This window comes from Phaenicophaeus curvirostris, chromosome 3, assembly GCF_032191515.1.
Source record: "Phaenicophaeus curvirostris isolate KB17595 chromosome 3, BPBGC_Pcur_1.0, whole genome shotgun sequence".
Taxonomy (NCBI): Eukaryota; Metazoa; Chordata; class Aves; order Cuculiformes; family Cuculidae; genus Phaenicophaeus; species Phaenicophaeus curvirostris.
Window position 1 is genome coordinate 68,580,649 of NC_091394.1, and position 16,834 is coordinate 68,597,482.

Below are 16,834 nucleotides of genomic sequence, written 5' to 3' on the forward strand. Positions count from 1 at the left end.
GACTAAGGCAGCCTCCGTCCGAGGGTCTCCTCTCCCAGCTCTCCCCTTGGGGACTGCCACGTCCCACCCTGGGGCAGCGGGCTGAGGGCGTTCACCCATCCACAGCTGGACCGCGTGGAGCTCGAGCCCATTCAAAGCCAACTGGAGCGCTGTAAGAAAGCCCTGAAGCAGCTCAAGGACAAGGTGCCGCAGACACAGGCAGCCAATGAAGCAGCTGCGATTAAGTGAGTGCGATGGGCACAGGGTGGCTTTTGGGATAGCACTCGCTCCGTTCCTGCCCTCTGGCCATCGCGGCCAGTGTGGTACCCTGGCACAGAAGCGATTTAGCCAGCGAATCGTGGGGATGGTGAGGAAGCAGCTGGGTCTTCTCCTCCCACCATGAGCCAGCAGCAGCTTCCCCACACTGGAGAAGGCACGAGGCAGGGGCACCTGCAGGACGGGGCCCTCCCAAACCAGCACTGTGGTGTGGGTACGCAGGCTTTCTGGGGTCAGGGCCAGGGATGGTGGCTCATCCTCCCAAGCAGGGATGCCACACACAGTGCCCGGCAGACCTGGCTTGTGACCTGCCCTCCTGGCAAGGCACAGGGGTGTAATTGGCACTGAGACAAGCGCTTCGAGGGCCGTTTGGAATGGCAGGTGTGGGCACCTGTGTCTTTCAGCCCATGTCCCTGCCAGCCCTGGGCAGCTGCCGGGTTTCAGAGCAGGTGGCAGGGCCAATGTGAGCGTGTCCTGTTCCTCAGGCAGCAGTGATAAAGCTTATCCTAAGCCCATGGGAACGCTGCATCCCCTGGGCTCAGTGCTTGCTCCCAGGCTGGGAGCATCCCATCCCGGTTAGAACTATCACAATCCCTTCCTTTGGCCTTGCCAGTACGCCCAGATCCCGTGGGACTGAGATGCATGGGACTGCAGTGGTGTGAGTGTCTGCAGGAGAAGCTCCTGTGCTTGTGGTGGGGTTTGAACGCTTCCCTCTGTGTGTTCTCTGGTGCCTAATAGGAGGTTGATCTGGTTCCCAGCCCTCCAGATGCCTCGGTTCTGGAAGCAGACAGACCGTGTTAGGCTGGTGGGGGACAAACCAGGCTCAACGCCCGGTGGTTCCCTCCGCAAATGCAGTAACTCCCTACAGGGCAGTGCCCGGCTCCTCACTGCTGCCTGCGAGCCATGTGTCCCCCGGAGCTCAGCCAGCCTTTCTCTCCCCTCCACAGGTACCCGCAGGCCCATTGCCACTGCCTGTCCTGCGACCAGTCCCTGACCGTGACGGCACCCGGCCCGTGAGTAGCATCCAGCACCGTGGGTGGGATAGGGGAGATGGGTGCTGGCGCTGCCCCGCTGTGTGGGACATGGGGGCTTGGGTGTCTGACCCTGCCAAGCGCCCTGCACAGGCCTGCCCAGCAACAGGGGGACAGTGACCCCTGCCCGGGACAGGGGGCTGCCATTGGGTACAAGCCAAAGGCTCTGGGGTGCTGCCTCGAGCCGGGGTGGGTCATTGCACCCAGTCACCCACATGCAGCCTCTGCCCTGCCCAGGAAAAAGGAGTGCCTCCCATTGCTGCCACCATTGCCCACCCGCCCCACCGTGAGGCCCACCACCAATTCCAAACGCCAGGAGACGCAGCAGCACGGCAACAGGTAGGGGAGACGGGGACCCAGACGTGGCCTCGTGTGTGCGAGCTGGCCCAGCCAGCAGATCCAGTGGGACTGGGGGAGCCGGGGGGGGGCTGTATCCCAGCAGGAGTGCAGGGAGCACCCCTGCGCCCTCCCTGTGCAACACAGGGCACACAGCGTGCCGAGCGCTGAGCACCCCCGTGCCCCATCCCACAGGGAGCCATCGGCTGAGCGCAGGTTCCCCAGCGTGGTGCGGAGCAGCGGGGGCCCGCACACCATCACCTCCCCGCAGCAGCTCTACTCTCTCAACCAGCTCAAGCCAGCCAGGACCCCGCGACCAAGCCAGGTAGGGATGGGGAAGGTAGGGATACGGCAGGGCCGAGAGAGGCTGGGAGGTTGCTGGATTCAGCCCACCACTCTGAGCTCTCTCCTTCCTAGGATGAGGTGACGTTTTTGGTGGGCAAGGATGGCCGCGTCTACCGGGGCCAGCGGAAGAGCCAGTAGAGTGCACTTGCGGGCAAGGAAGGTACATACGGGGTAGGCTTCCACAGGGACCCTGTGGGTGGGAAGAAGACAGCAGGGTAGGGGGGGGTCTGGACACCAGCACCCCTGCTTTGGGGCGGGGGCAGGACCCCAGGTCTTGGTGTCTGCTGCTGGGCAGAGGCCCCGTCCTGGGCTGTCAGAGCTGCCCTGGGGCTGCACAGGGGCTCACCCCTGCCCCTTGCCTCCAGGCTCTGCTGCCTCAACGGAAGACAGGCCAGCATCTTCCAAAAGACACCCCTCCCAGCCACCAAAGGACCTCCAGCTGGAACCCAGCACCCGACAGCTGGGCAGCTAGGCAGCACGGGCATGTGTCGGAATATATGCTGGTCTAACCATGTGGCCTTATCAGGTTGCTAGGGAGAAGTTTGGAATACATCAAGGTCGAGGAGCAGCTACAGCGTGAGAGGAAGAAGGCAGTCTACCTGCAAGAGTACTTATACAAAACTACTAGGGGAAACTTTGGGCTTTAGCCAAGTAAACATTAGACAAGATAGCAGAAATGTACAAAAGGCCCGCTTGCTTGCTTGCTAATAAACGACTTGATTTCCAATCATATTGATTGTCTGTGATCTTGTCCGGGGTACCTGCACGGGTTCAGTCTCCCACAGGCAGGCACAGATGTGGGTAGAAAAGCAACTTTCTGGTTTTGGTTGTTTTGGATGAATAAAAAACCTTCAACCTCTTGTCATTGTTTTATTATTTCCTTTTTGTTTGTTTTTTTTTAAGCAAGAGTGATTTGAAAACTAAAATCCAGCTCCCCTCTTCCCGGGAAGGGCCATGGACGGCGGTGACAGGGACTGGGTGCATCACCTTGATCAACCACGGCCCCCAGTTCTGATTCCCCCCAGCCCTGGAGGGATGCAGAGGGAGGGAGGGTGGGGTGAAAGGGGGTCCGTGCAGTCTGCTCAAGAAGCCGGGCTGAATTTCAGAATCCAGAGGAGAAGTGCGCTTTGTTTTGGGTGCTGCAACAAGCATCTGGTAAACCCAGAGCCTGGAGAAAGAGACCCTAGAGCAGCTTCCGGTATGGAAAGGGGCTCCAAGAAACCTGAGGAGGGGCTCTGGATCAGAGTGCAGGGATAGGACAAGGGGAACAGTTCTGAGCTGAAAGGGGGAAGACTGGGAGGAGATTTTAAGGAGAAATGTTCTCCTGTGAGGGTGGGGAGGCCCTGGACTGGCCCGGGTTGCCCAGGGAAGCCGTGGCTGCCCCATCCCTGCAGAGGTTCGAGTCCAGGCTGGATGGGGCTCGGAGCCCCCCGATCCCGTGGGAGGTGTCCATGCCCATGGCATGGGGAGAACTGAGTGGACTCTGAGCTCTCCCCGCGCACAGCGCTGCGGGAAGCACGGGCAGGGGTGTTGGGTGGGGGGGCGCATTAGTAGAATCCTGTAAGGGTTTGGGTTGGAAGGGCCCTTAAAGGTCATCCACTTCCAACCCTCATGCTATGGGCAGGGACATCCCTCTAGACCAAGGCCCCATCCAGCCCGGCCTTGAACGCCTCCAGGGATGGAGCAGCCATGAGTTCTCTGGGCCACCTGTTTCAGTGCCTTACCATTCTCATGGTGAAGAAATTCATCCTTATGTCTAGTCTAAATCTGTCCCTCTCCAGTTTATACCTGTTCCCCCTCGTCCTATCACTACGAGCCTCTGTGAACAGCCCCTCCCCAGCTTTCTTGTAGCCCTTTCAGGTACTGGAAGGTCACTATAAGACCTCCTCGGAGCCTTCTCTTTCCCAGGCTGAACAACCTCAACTCTCTCAGCCTGCCCTCATATGGGAGGTGCTCCAGCCCTCGGATCATCTTTGTAGCCCTCCTCAGGACCCGTTCCAACAGTTCCATATCCTTCTTATGTTGAGGATTCCAGAACCGCGCACAATACTCCAGATGAGGTCTCACAAGAGAGGAAAAGAGGGCCAGAATCACAGTACCGCTAGGTTGGAAAAGACCTCCAGGATCATCGAGTCCAATCTGCTACTAAGACATGTCCCTCAGCACCTCATCCGCCTTCTGACCCTTTTTGAAGATGGGTATAACATCGGCCAGCCTCCAGTCAAGTGGAACTTTCCCAGCCAACTTGACCTGCCAACACCCTCACAGGAGAGCATTCCTGCCTGAGACTGCACCTGAACCTCCAAACACCCCTTTCACAATCCCCCGAAATGCAACTTTCACCTCAAATCTCCTCACAAATGCCCCCAAGAGATCATTTCCACCCCAACTGCCATCCCCAAACTCCCCTAACCATGCCCCTCAGCACTTCGTCCACCCGTGCCTTAAACACCTCCAGGGAATGTGACTCAACCACCTCCCTGGGCAGCCTCTTCCAGTGCCCAATATCCCTTTCCGTTAAAAATTTTTTCCTGATGTCCAGCCTAAACCTCCTCTGGCGGAGCTTGAGGCCATTCCCTCTTGTCCTGTCCCTTGTCACTTGGGAGAAGAGGCCAGCTCCCTGCTCTCCACAACCTCCTTTCAGGTAGTTGTAGAGAGCAATGAGGTCTCCCCTCAGCCTCCTCTTCTCCACGCTTCTCATGGTCCACTCATAAGCGGACGCGTGATGGTTCGTTTCATTTATGATTTCAGAGTGCATATAATTCAAAGAGTCAAGGGAGTCAGATTTTGATCTAAACTGGCACTTTATTAATTGTGCTCATAAAGCAACTTATGATAGAAAGTGACAGAGAACAAGGAAAGAGATGGGGAGAAAAGGGAAGGAAAGGGGCTTTATAGCTACCACCACTGGCCCACAGATGTCCAGCGTCTCTGGGAGTCCTGGTCCAGAAGGTGTTCCGCTGTTTTGGTCTTTGATGGAGGTGATCCCACAGTGGGAGGGTCGTCTTCTGTCTTGGTCTTCTGTTCCCCACTAATTCAGCTGCTCCAGAGCTGTCTTTTATGCTAGCCAATACACCTGTGACCCACCTTTGCCTGTGGAGTTGTGCCAATCTCCACCTAGGAAGCCACACATGCCAAGAGAGGAGTGTCTGCAGGTCTCCTCCCCTTGCGCATGCGCTCCTTCTGGTGGCGGTGGTTGACCTGGGGTCTCCCGATGAAGGCCAGTAGTCATCACCACCTTGTGTACATGCTCTGTTGGCTATGGGTCTGTGTAAGTCTTGTCATTAATCTTCCTGTCTTTTCCTCCTTGCTTCATGGATCTTTCACAATGGTAGGGAGCAGGGAGGCTTGAAGACAGGTACGAAACATTTTTGAGATAAGGAGGTAGGTACAGGTAGTTAGGTACAAAGCATTTGTTCTGTACCAGCTCTGGCCGTTTTTCTGAGGCCTGCATTTATGATTTATACAGTCAAGTTCTGAGGCTAAAAATGAGAAAATGTTGAGACAGAAATCGATCCTTTGACCGGCTCTTACACCACCTAGTGGCTCAACATTTCTCTTCATGATCAGTTGTCTTCGGGACAAGTTGTCTTCAGGACCACATGGCAGTAGCACTGAGAGAGAAAGAGAGAGAGAGAGGAAAAAGGAGGAAAGAATTTTACATTACTTTCTGCCTTACAACCCATTCAATATCGATAAATTTCGGGATGTCTATGTTGGATATGACACTCAAGGACCTTTGTGTGACACTCAAGGACTTTTGTGTGTTGAATGTAGATGACAAAAGTCTCATTTGCTTTATCATTCGCCAATTAAGAATATACAATATTGCAGACAGGGTGATACTGATTAGGGAAAGAATCAGGAGAACTACAATAGGGTGACACAGCTTGTTCAGGATGCCCATAGCAGTAGGCAACCACCCGAAAAGCGTATCCCACCAATTATGTTCTCCATCCCTTGTCACTCTTTTCACAATTTGCTGTAATTCATCCACACTATGGTGAATTGTTATCAGAGTTTTTTGTCTGGTTTTCTCTTCTAATATTTGGATATAATCTTGATGTTGTAATAATTCCTTTGTTTGAGTTACATGCATTCCAATAGGTACGGGCATTAACTCATGAATCAATGTGAGGATAGACTTTAGAATTTGGTGGGAAGTGACTGGAACTGAGTAGGAAAGGTCACATCCTGTGATTTCAGTAAAATTACAAACACAAAAATTCATGTGATTATTGGTGTAAGTTATTACATTTTCAACTGTTATATTATTACAAGCAGTTCTCAAGCATATACAACCTTTGCCAATGTAAATTATTACAGTTTTAGGGTCAAATTCAGGACGAACTTAAAAATGGCAAACCTTTTGGTCAGTGTCTAGGTTCTGATGGCATTACTTTCACAAATAAATCCTACTTGTTCCTGCATAATGCAGGATTCCAGGTCTACTGTTTGCCATTTGTCATTCACCTTTTGGGCCCATGCTCTGTGCTCAAAAGGATAGAGTATAGTTCCATTGTGATTCAGGCCTAATGCGAAAACAGGATAAATCAAAGACACTGAAGCATTGTGAATGGTTAACACATAAGCAACTTCCAACAAGATTGGAGGTTCTTTTCAAAATCACTAGTATTATCCCAAATTATTTTTCGGATTTCTGTAGGAAAAATACCTTCTTCACCTTCTCTAATGATTGATGCAGCCACTGATTGCATCCACAATTGAGCCTGGATGCAACTGAGAGCCAAAGAAATATTACTTTGGGCTACACCGAATGTGTCTAGAATTAGTTCATGACCTTTTACGTTCACCTTTTCCCATTTTGGTATTACGTTGGACAGTAGCCACTGATGCGCTCCCAAAGCCAAAAGGGAAGATTGTAAAGGCTGTTGTATTTTTGCAAAATCAAAAGTTGTAGCAGCCAATTTGTTTAATAATACCTCTGAATCAATGCTATTCAGAATCCTCAGTCCGGTTCCCAGAACACCAGTCAGGTCTCTCGATATTTGTCTTCAAGAAGATCTATGTAGCCAGGTGGCCCATCCCTCATAAGAGTTGCATAGGAAGGGAGAACAGGCAGGTTGAATTTCTGAAACATTATTTTGCATCAACAATTCAACCCTTTTGAGAGACCATTCTGGTTTAAATAACATTTGTTGTTGACTGGTGTTTCCAATTACAAATGGTCCAACCTCATAAATCATTGTTCAAAGTGTTTGGGAGGAACTGTAGGTGTTAAAACTTCTATCATTAATTCCCCCCAATGTCTGGTGTTATCTTTCTCATAAGATGACCTTATGAGAAAATTTTACTGCGGTAAAATTTAACCAACAATCCAAATTTTGGGTTCTGCATGGTTGAATAAGTCCATGTGGTCCAATACTATAGCTGTTTGCTGGCTCAACGAGGGATTCAGCCATTAATTGGCATCTTATGTAAATGTCATCACCTTGAGTAACGACAAAAGGAGAAACTGTTTCCTTGTTATTTAAAATGAGGGAAGTGTCTTTGCCTTGGTGTGTGAGTATTGCAACAAGCTTTGGTTTACTTACAACATTCATTTTGAATTTATGAATTAAACCTAATAATTTTGGTTGAGTTTTTGGGTCAGCTCTCCAATAGCACAGCACAGAGACAGAATTAACCATAGTAAAATTGAGCCAGCAATCACCTTGTTCTTTTTACAAGATTTGGTAACTTCTACATTAACGTCACTCAGGTCCAAAGAAGTATTGTTGCCAGTAAATTTCTGGCGGCAACACAAAGCAAACATATTTTGCCTAATATATTTCCAATTCTTAGTAGGCCATATTTCTTTTGAAATGCTGGGGTGAATTTTGGATATCAAATTGAAATCTAAAAAACTGCCAACAACTGAAATAACAGAGGCCTTTTCAGGTTGAAAATCAAGTTCTACTTTTCTGCACCCCACCTGAATCTTTTCATAAGAGATGTAATACAGAAAAGTATGAACAACCCAGTCAAAATTTTGTAAGCCATTTTCAGATTTAAGCCTTCAATTTTTATATTTTCTTCTATATAAAAATTCTATAAAATTCTTCTATAAAAATTTTTCAATGTCCCATGGGGCTCTCCTGCAAAAATAAAAAATAAAACTTGCCCTTTTCAGGCAAAAGGAGTTAAAATGACGGTATTATCCAGCAGGTAAGCAATTCATTAAATCCTTAGGAATTCCTTTTTTACGCCCTAAATGCCACCAATTAAGTCCAGCCAAAATGGGTTTAGATTGTGACTGTTCTTCAGCAACATCTGCAGTTTTACTGGGATGGGGGAGTGCATTTTTAACTCTTACTTGTGCTACCTCCCCCCATGTCCAGACTTCAGGTCTAGTAAAAGATCTGTTACCTGGTGCAGCTGGTGTAGAAAAGTCAGAGGAATTTATGTAAGAGTCTGTGCTGGTACTGCCTGCATTTCTGCTATTGTCACCTCTGCGCATAAAACCCTCCAACCTCTCTACAGGACCCATTGACGCTATGGTTCTCTGGATGCCTATCCCTATGGGTTTAAGTGATTCGGGGAGTCCCCTTATCAAGGGAGTCGCAATTTCTGGGTTAACAGTCAACATCCTTGGTGATTCACGTCCAGGAATTTATTTTCTCTCATGTACCATTTGCAGGCAAGCAGCTTTGTGTACACTTCCTAGTAATTGGTCTGCTGTGCCTGTTATTGTCAATGGGTCGCCCCTATCCAGAGGGTTTAACCCTGAAGCCCAATAAGCAGCACACTGAGTTAAGGACCATGGGGCCCAGCAATCACCTGTTAAAGATACACGCCACACATATTTGTTGCAGGGTCCTTCATACGAAGACAAGTCCTGAGTAACGACAGTACACTGATGCGATGCTAAATCGTTCTCAACTTTATTGCCAAAGTACCACTTATTTATACACCTTAAGGCTGTCCACGTGCCACAGGACACAACATCGTTGGTTAAAGCAAGTTGTCCATGTGCTCAAGGTTGCTTTTAATTGGTTATCATGCGACATGTTTTTAGCAATGTTTCAGCTTTGCAGCTCCACACCCAGCTCAGCTCCCTCCTTACCACCTTTCTCTTCTCCCTGTACCATCCGTACAAGATCAGTTTAAGGTTAGCTATTCTAAAGCTTCCATTACATAGCCTGGATTGTTCACAGCCAGCAAATCATGTCCTCCCTGGACCAAAAACTCCTCCACACATATTCTGTTTCAGATTCTTTGATAAGATGCCCATACTCCTTTTTTAGCTTTGCCAATTCAGTGGCAGAATAGGGCATTTCCTTGGTGCATATATGGGGGTCTGTATCCTCCTCATTAATATAAGAATATTCAGTTTTGATTAACAGTCTTAAATGAGGGGGATTTTTATCAAGTTTTCTTATTTCTTCCAATTCCTTCTGTGGATACATCGGGTTAATTTGATGGATAACTTTTTCCACAGATCCCGATGATACTATATCGTGTGAATTAGTGTCCTGTGAATTACTGGTGCCAATGATACTATTCACTTAGAGAGCAACTTTTAATGAATGGTTTTCTTTCTCCAGATTAGAGATTGTCACTTGGTGACAGTGCACCAGGCTTTCTAAGGTCTCTACTTCCTTTTCCTGGTTGGAAATTGTCTTTTGGTGACTGTGCACTAGGTTTTCTAAGGATTCTTTGATTTTTTCTTCATCACTATGCTGCCTATGACAGTCGTTAATGGCTGCAACCAAGCTGGCACTGAAAACAGCACAGGCTATTGTCCTATTTTTTCCTAGTAGAAAGAACCTAACCTTAGCCTCATTCTGCAATAAAGAAATTTGGTCCATTATACTCTGCAAATCTTTCAAATTCTCTCGAGACAAATCTTCCCCAATAGGAGAGGGTCGAGCACCATATTTAGTCAAGAATGTGAAAAATGTATCTCTATGCTTAACTAACTGAGAATCTCTATTTTCCTGTTTTCCTGTCATCCTTCCCTCATCCAAGGACTCAAAACAAAAATGGAAAACAACTCAAAATCACTTGAGAAAGTCACTCACCAACACAGTGATTCTCCTAATCTTCCTCCAGGGTTACAAAATCCACAACAACTCAAAATCACTTGAGAAAGTTACTCTCCAACATGGTGATTCTCCTAATCTTCCTCAAGAGTTACAAAGTCAAAATTCAACTCCTTTTTTGCACTTGAAAATCCTGTCCGTGACGCCAATTTATGTTACAGTCCAGCTTCGGACATTTTTCTGAGGCCTGCATTTGTGATTTATACAGTCAAGTCCTGAGGCTAAAAATGAGAAAATGTTGAGACAGAAATCGATCCTTTGACTGACTCTTACAAGGCTAAATCACCCCAGCTCTCTCAGCCATTAGGCCTGTTCTCCAGCCCCTTCACCAGCTTTGTTGCTCTTCTCTGGACTCGCTCCAGACCCTCAACATCCTTCTTGTGGTGAGGGGCCCAGAACTGAACACAGGATTCGAGGAGCGGTCTCACCAGTGCCGAGTACAGAGGGAGAATAACCTCTCTGGACCTGCTGGTCACACCGTTCTGATATAAGCCAAGATGCCATCGGCCTTCTTGGCCACCTGGGCACACTGCTGGCTCATGTTCAGTCGGCTGTCAACCAACACACCCAGGTCCCTCTCCTCCAGGCAGCTTTCTAGACAGGCTTCCCCTAGTCTGTAGCACTGCATAGGGTTGTTGTGCCCCAAGTGCAGGACCCGGCACTTGGCCTTGTTAAACCTCATGCCATTGGTCTCTGCCCATTGGTCCAGCCTGTTCAGATCCCTCTGGAGAGCCTCCCTACCCTCCAGCAGATTGACACTTCCACCCAGCTTAGTGTCGTCCACAAACTTGCTAAGGGTGCACTCAATGCCTTCATCCAGGTCATTGATAAAGACATTGAACAGAGCTGGACCCAGCACCGAGCCCTGGGGAATCCCACTAGTCACTGGCCTCCAGCTGGATTTCACACCATTTACCACCACTCTCTGGGCCCAGCCATCCAACCAGTTTTCCACCCAGGAGAGTGTGCGCCTGTCCAGGCCAGAGGCTGACAGTTTCTCAAGCAGAATGCTGTGAGAAACTGTGTCAAAGGCTTTGCTGAAGTCCAGGAAGACCACATCCACAGCCTTTCCTTATCCAGTAGGCAGGTCACCTTGTCATGGAAGACTTAGATCAGGTTCGTTTGGCAAGACCTGCCTTTTGTGAACCCATGTTGACTGGGCCTGATCACCCGGTTCTCTTGCATGTGCTTCGTGATAGCACTCAAGATCACCTGTTCCGTGACTTTCCCTGGCACTGAGGTCAGACTGACAGGCCTGTAGTTCCCTGGATCTTCCCTGCAACCCTTTTTGTAGATGGGCAAAACATCAGCCAGCCTTCAGGCCAGTGGAACTTCCACAGTCTTCCAGGACTGTTGGAAGATGATGGAAAGGGGTTTGGCCAGCACATCTGCCAGCTCCTTCAATACCCTCGGGTGAATCCCATCCGGCCCCATAGACTTGTGGGTGTCTAGTTGGGCAAACAAGGCACTGACCACCTCCTCTTGGATCATGGAAGCCTCATTTTGCTCCTCTAGCTCCTGGGTTTGTACACAGACGGAACAACTTTCTTTACAATTAAAGACTGAGGCAAAGAAGGCATTAAGTACCTCAGCCTTTTCCTCATCCTCTGTCACTGTTCTTCCTTCTGCGTCCAATAGGGACAGTATGGTCTCCCTAGTCCTCCTTTTATTATTTATATATTTATAGAAAGTTTTTTGTTATCTTCCACAGACTTTGCCAATGTGATTTCTAGCTGAGCCTTAGCCCTTCTGATTTTTTTTCTACTCAATCTTACTTACCTCCTGTAGTCCACCCAAGAGGCCTGTCCCCTCTTCCAGAGCCCATAAACATTTCTCTTCTTGATATCACTCAAGATCTCTCTGTTCAACCAACCTGTTTTTTTCCCCTGCCGGCTCTTTTTCTGGAACATGGGGATGGCTTTCTCCTGAGCTGCTAGGATTTCCTATTTGAAGAGCTCCCATCCCTCCTGGGCTCCCTTGCCCTTAAGTACTGTCTCCCACGGGACTTTGCCAACCAGCCTTCTGAACAGTCCAAAGTCTGCCCTCTGGAAGTTTAGTGATACTGACCTACTAACCACCCTCTTCACCTCACCTAGAACTGAAAACCCTATCATCTCATGATCACTTTGTCCTAGGCGTCCTCCTACTGCCACATCCCCCGCAAGACCTTCTCTGTTCACAAACAGCAGGTCCAGGAGGGCATCCTCCCTTGTTGGTTCATTCACCAGCTGTGCAAGGAAGTTGTCTTCCACACCCTCCAGGAACCTCCTATGTTGGAACATTTTACAGAGAACAAGGCCTGGATGCTATGAGATTGTTTAATACTGAACAACTCTAACAAGGCCTTGAAACAGAGAGCCAAAAGATAAACAAGGGCCAGTTGGGAGGAATGTAGTGGCTACTTCTGTGGGAACAAGCACCAGCTGAAAGAAAAACAATTGAAGAGAACTGTCAACATAGTTAAGTTTAGTATAAGTTGGTTTCTTAGCATGCGCAGTAGTTTAGCCAATAATATGTTAGTAATAGCCTTATGGACAGCTACCTTTAACCAATAATACACTGTAGATACCCTCGTGGGCACCCAGTTATGTAACCGAAAAGGGTTTATAAAGAAACAGCTAAGCTCAATAAAGTGAACACTCGCTGATCACATTGATCTCTGCGTTTTGATTCCATGCTCCCGTCAACACTCCTAGACTGCTTCCTTTCTGCTGTATTGTACTTCCAGCAGATACCTGGAAGATTGAAGTCTCCCACAAGAACAAGAGGCATTGATCTAGAGATTAACCCCAGCTGTTTATAGGAGAGCTCATCAGCTGCTTCTCCTTGGCTGGGTGGTCTGTAACAGACTCCCATCACAAAAACTACCTTCTTATGGGCTCCTCTGATTTTAACCCACAGGCACTCAATCTCCTCATCGCCACAATCCATCTCAATGTTGTCCAAGTCCTCCCTTACAAAGTGGGCTACCCCGTCTCCTCTCCTACCCTTCCTCTGCTGCCTGAAGAGTTTGTACCCCACCATAGCTGCACTCCAGTTATATGAGTCATCCCACCACGTTTCCGTGATGGCAACGACATCATAGGCTCCTTGCCCTGTGACAGTTTCCAACTCCTCCTTCATATTACCCATGCTGCGTGCATTGGTCTAAATGCACTTCAGCTGGGCTGCCGAACCTTCAGCTCTCATTTTTAAATTTTTCATAAAGTATAAAACCTCTGACCTGACAAAATAAGGACTTAGAAACTTCAAATACTTACAGCATGGTTCAGGTTCTTTAACGATGACTTTTTTCCAGAATGATTACGTGGATTGCTGTAGATAAATAATACAGAAATTTTGAAGACGTGGGATGGAGCAATTTTCTGGTCTACATTGAGTTCTAAAAATGCAAAAGCATGTGGAAAGTAAAGATAAGCACAGAAACATTTTAAAAGTAGTTCTTTGTAAAGAGTTTATTTCTGAATTATTTTGGGAAGCTGTGACACTGAGGACTTTCAGGCTGGGGTTTCAGGTACATACTTGAAGACCTTAGTGAATAGTAGAAGCTTTCATGGTCATAAGAACACACTGGAAAACAGTTCTGTTTCCCTTGATCACTGCAGTAGCAGCTGTGTGCTTAACCCAGGCAGGCAGTTCTTTGATACTGTGGAGGATGTACCTGCTCCTTGAGAAGGTTATTAGATTCATCACCCTTTTGATAAAGGAAAGCCTATTTGCTATTTTCAGGTATACTTAAGCTGAGTTAAGTAATACCTAACTACAGCCAGGTTTACTCGGTTGCATCTTAAGATTTTTGGTAGTTTTTTGCTATTTCTTGATGATATATATACACTTTTGTATTATCTCTAACAACTGCTATTCTTCACCACTGTTTTTTTCAGATCTTATCCTCATAATAAAAGTATACATTCATCTTTCTTAAAACAACCACTATGCACTGAGTTTGTTTGATGTTTTATTCCCAGTGAGACTTGGCTCTTGTCATACTTCCCAAATTCTTATTGCATTTTCACATTAGGTTAGTCTGGATTCAAAGCTGTTCTCTTTCTTTGATGAAGAATTACACTATCAGAAACTTTTTTGGGTACAATACAACCATATCCTTCTTTCCCAAGCCTACAGAAATATATATTATCTACAATTTCTAACTTGTACAATCTGTTTATTTCTGCCTACATACATCCATATCAAAAACACTGCACACTAAAAATGCAGTCCAAGCCTTGTGTGACTTGTGCATCTTAAAGCTCAGCTTACATTGGGGAGCATGGATGTATTCTGCCAGCAAAGGTCCAAATGTGTATCATAGTTTTATCCTGACTTTAATTCAAAACAACACCTGAACACAGCCCTTTTGTGGAAAGCAAATGGATTTGTAGCTTGGACGGGAGTTTCATGATATTATGGCTACGTCTCTGAATCTGATACTTGGGACTCTAGGAAGCAGTGCACACCATAAAGGTTATTATAAAGATACATTGATACACTAACCAGATCTTTCTGGTGCAAGGTCTGGGTTCTATTTAATCAGTACATTGACCTTTAAACATTGGTGTTCCTGAGCTATTAGCTATTCTCAAAAATGGAGCTTTGTCAAGGGACAGTATTTTTATCCTGCAAACACATCCCAGAGAATTTATAATCAAAGTGGAGGGCAGTGTGGTAGTCAGGTTGAAGTTTAAAAAAATACAAGGTACCATGCTGGTAGTTTTATATGTTGGGTAAATGAAGTTTAGAAGTTATCACTTTTTCCAGATATTTCCTCCTCCTGCTGTCATTACTTGATTTTTTTTCTTCTATTCATTTGAAACCAGCTGGTGACTGACTGTGTTTCAGCCACCCACAGCTCTCCCTGCATAATAGTGAGGGCTGAGTGACTGATTGATGCCGAAAACTGCAAGACTCCATTAAGAGAGACATTTCAGTACAGCAACCTGAACAAGAAAGTGTTTAAATCTTAAGAGAGGATGCACTGAGATAAGTTTTAGTAAGCTAAATCTAGGATGAAAAGACAAAGCTGAACAGATTTCTGACCCACCTGAAAAAAAATGAAGAAACAAATGGAAATTCTTGTAGCAAAATGAGGTAAATAGCCTTTGTAAAAGTTCAGTTCTTGCTCAGACTCTCCTTCGGTCAGGTTTGTTCTCTGCATAATTAAATAAGATATAAGTACATGCCAGAAAACTAGCAGTTTCCAAAGGCCTTGAAAACACTACTTTTAATGTGATACTACTATTTCTAATCCTATCCTGATACGACACTGCTAGAAGTACTTTTTCCTCCTTTTTTAAAAAGAGAAACTGTCAAGAAACTTGTTCTCATTTAACCCCTCTACAATGATTCAGGGAGTTCTGTAAATTATATTTGTCCCTGGAATGCCTACATTTTTTTCCTTATTTAATCTTATGCTAAAAATAAGAACAAGAGATTACAGCCATTTGGTATCTGTCTCATTATCTGTGGCTCACTAGTACTTTGTAAGTTAAACTCTTGGGTGTACAGAGCTATTATATGCACCAAATCGTTAGTTTGAAAGCAAATTTTTATGGTAATATGTTTGGTATAAGTGGCAGGTTTCCAAATGCTTGTACAGAATGATGGTGAAGCCTGAAAACTTACCAAAACTAGGCTGCTGTTTCTAAGGAGATGGTTTGGTAAACCCTTCTAGAAAGTAGAAGGTGGTTACTTTCTCCACATTTCATAAGGGTGTTGAAACTTACCAGCCCATTGCTCTATTGCAATACACCCCTGAAGTATGTATTTGTCCATACTAAATTTTAAGGAGAGCAGAAGAAAGACAAGAATTCAGTTTGATCGTCTCAAATTGTAAAAGGTCTGAAATGATCTCCCAAATCCACCCCTCTGATAAAGCAAATCCTGTGTTTCTGTCTGGTTAGTGGCAATTCCATGTTGATCTCTGTGTATGGAATCTTCCTGCGACATCCACACATTTATTCATGTCTTCATATCCACTTTTTGTGCCAGCATTTTACACAGCCAACTGTGTTCTGATTTCAGTATTAATTTCTGACATGCACAGATTAAGTATTCAATAGCAACTGGGTAATCGAAGAGCATGAGGACCATTGAATTGCACTTTGGTGCCTATAAGGGTGCATTTTCAAATTCCTTTTCAAATTTCCCCATCTTCTTAATGTGTAAACAAGAACTGGATTAAAAAAACCTCAACATATATCACCACTAGAGCTGGTGAAGCTACCCTCTGGATAGTGAAGACAAAGGAGAAGAGAAAGTCCATTATTTGAAAAGCAGGCAAGCACACTATATCATAGAAATTATAGTTTTAAGGAGATAATAAAACAGTATCTTTTTGTTGCTACACAATAATGATCTAATCACTAAATTAAGTGACATTAATTACAAATACTGATACTTACTATGATAGCTCCAGAATAATTCTTTGTGACCTGATAAACAGAAATAATTTGGGGATAAAAATACCATGACAAACTGGAAAAAAAAAAAAGCTCAATTTACAAAACAAGTTCAGCTGATAAAATATTAAAAAAAAGTAGATTTCAATATTTTATTACAAAAAGATTTTGCCCTTAGGTGGTAATGGTAATTTCACTGTAATACAGTAATAAATTAAATCTGGCAGGACTCACAGTCTTGCTACATTATTTCAATCTGATGAGTCTCTCCCAAACTCTGCTGTGGTTGTATTAAAGGATTTTTAACAAGATGTATTATACCAGATATGAGCGGTATAGTATTCAGAAATAGTCTTCCATATAATTAATCTATCATGCACCACAGGTATTGTGTCATGAGGAATTCTATTCTGGTTAGGTAAGC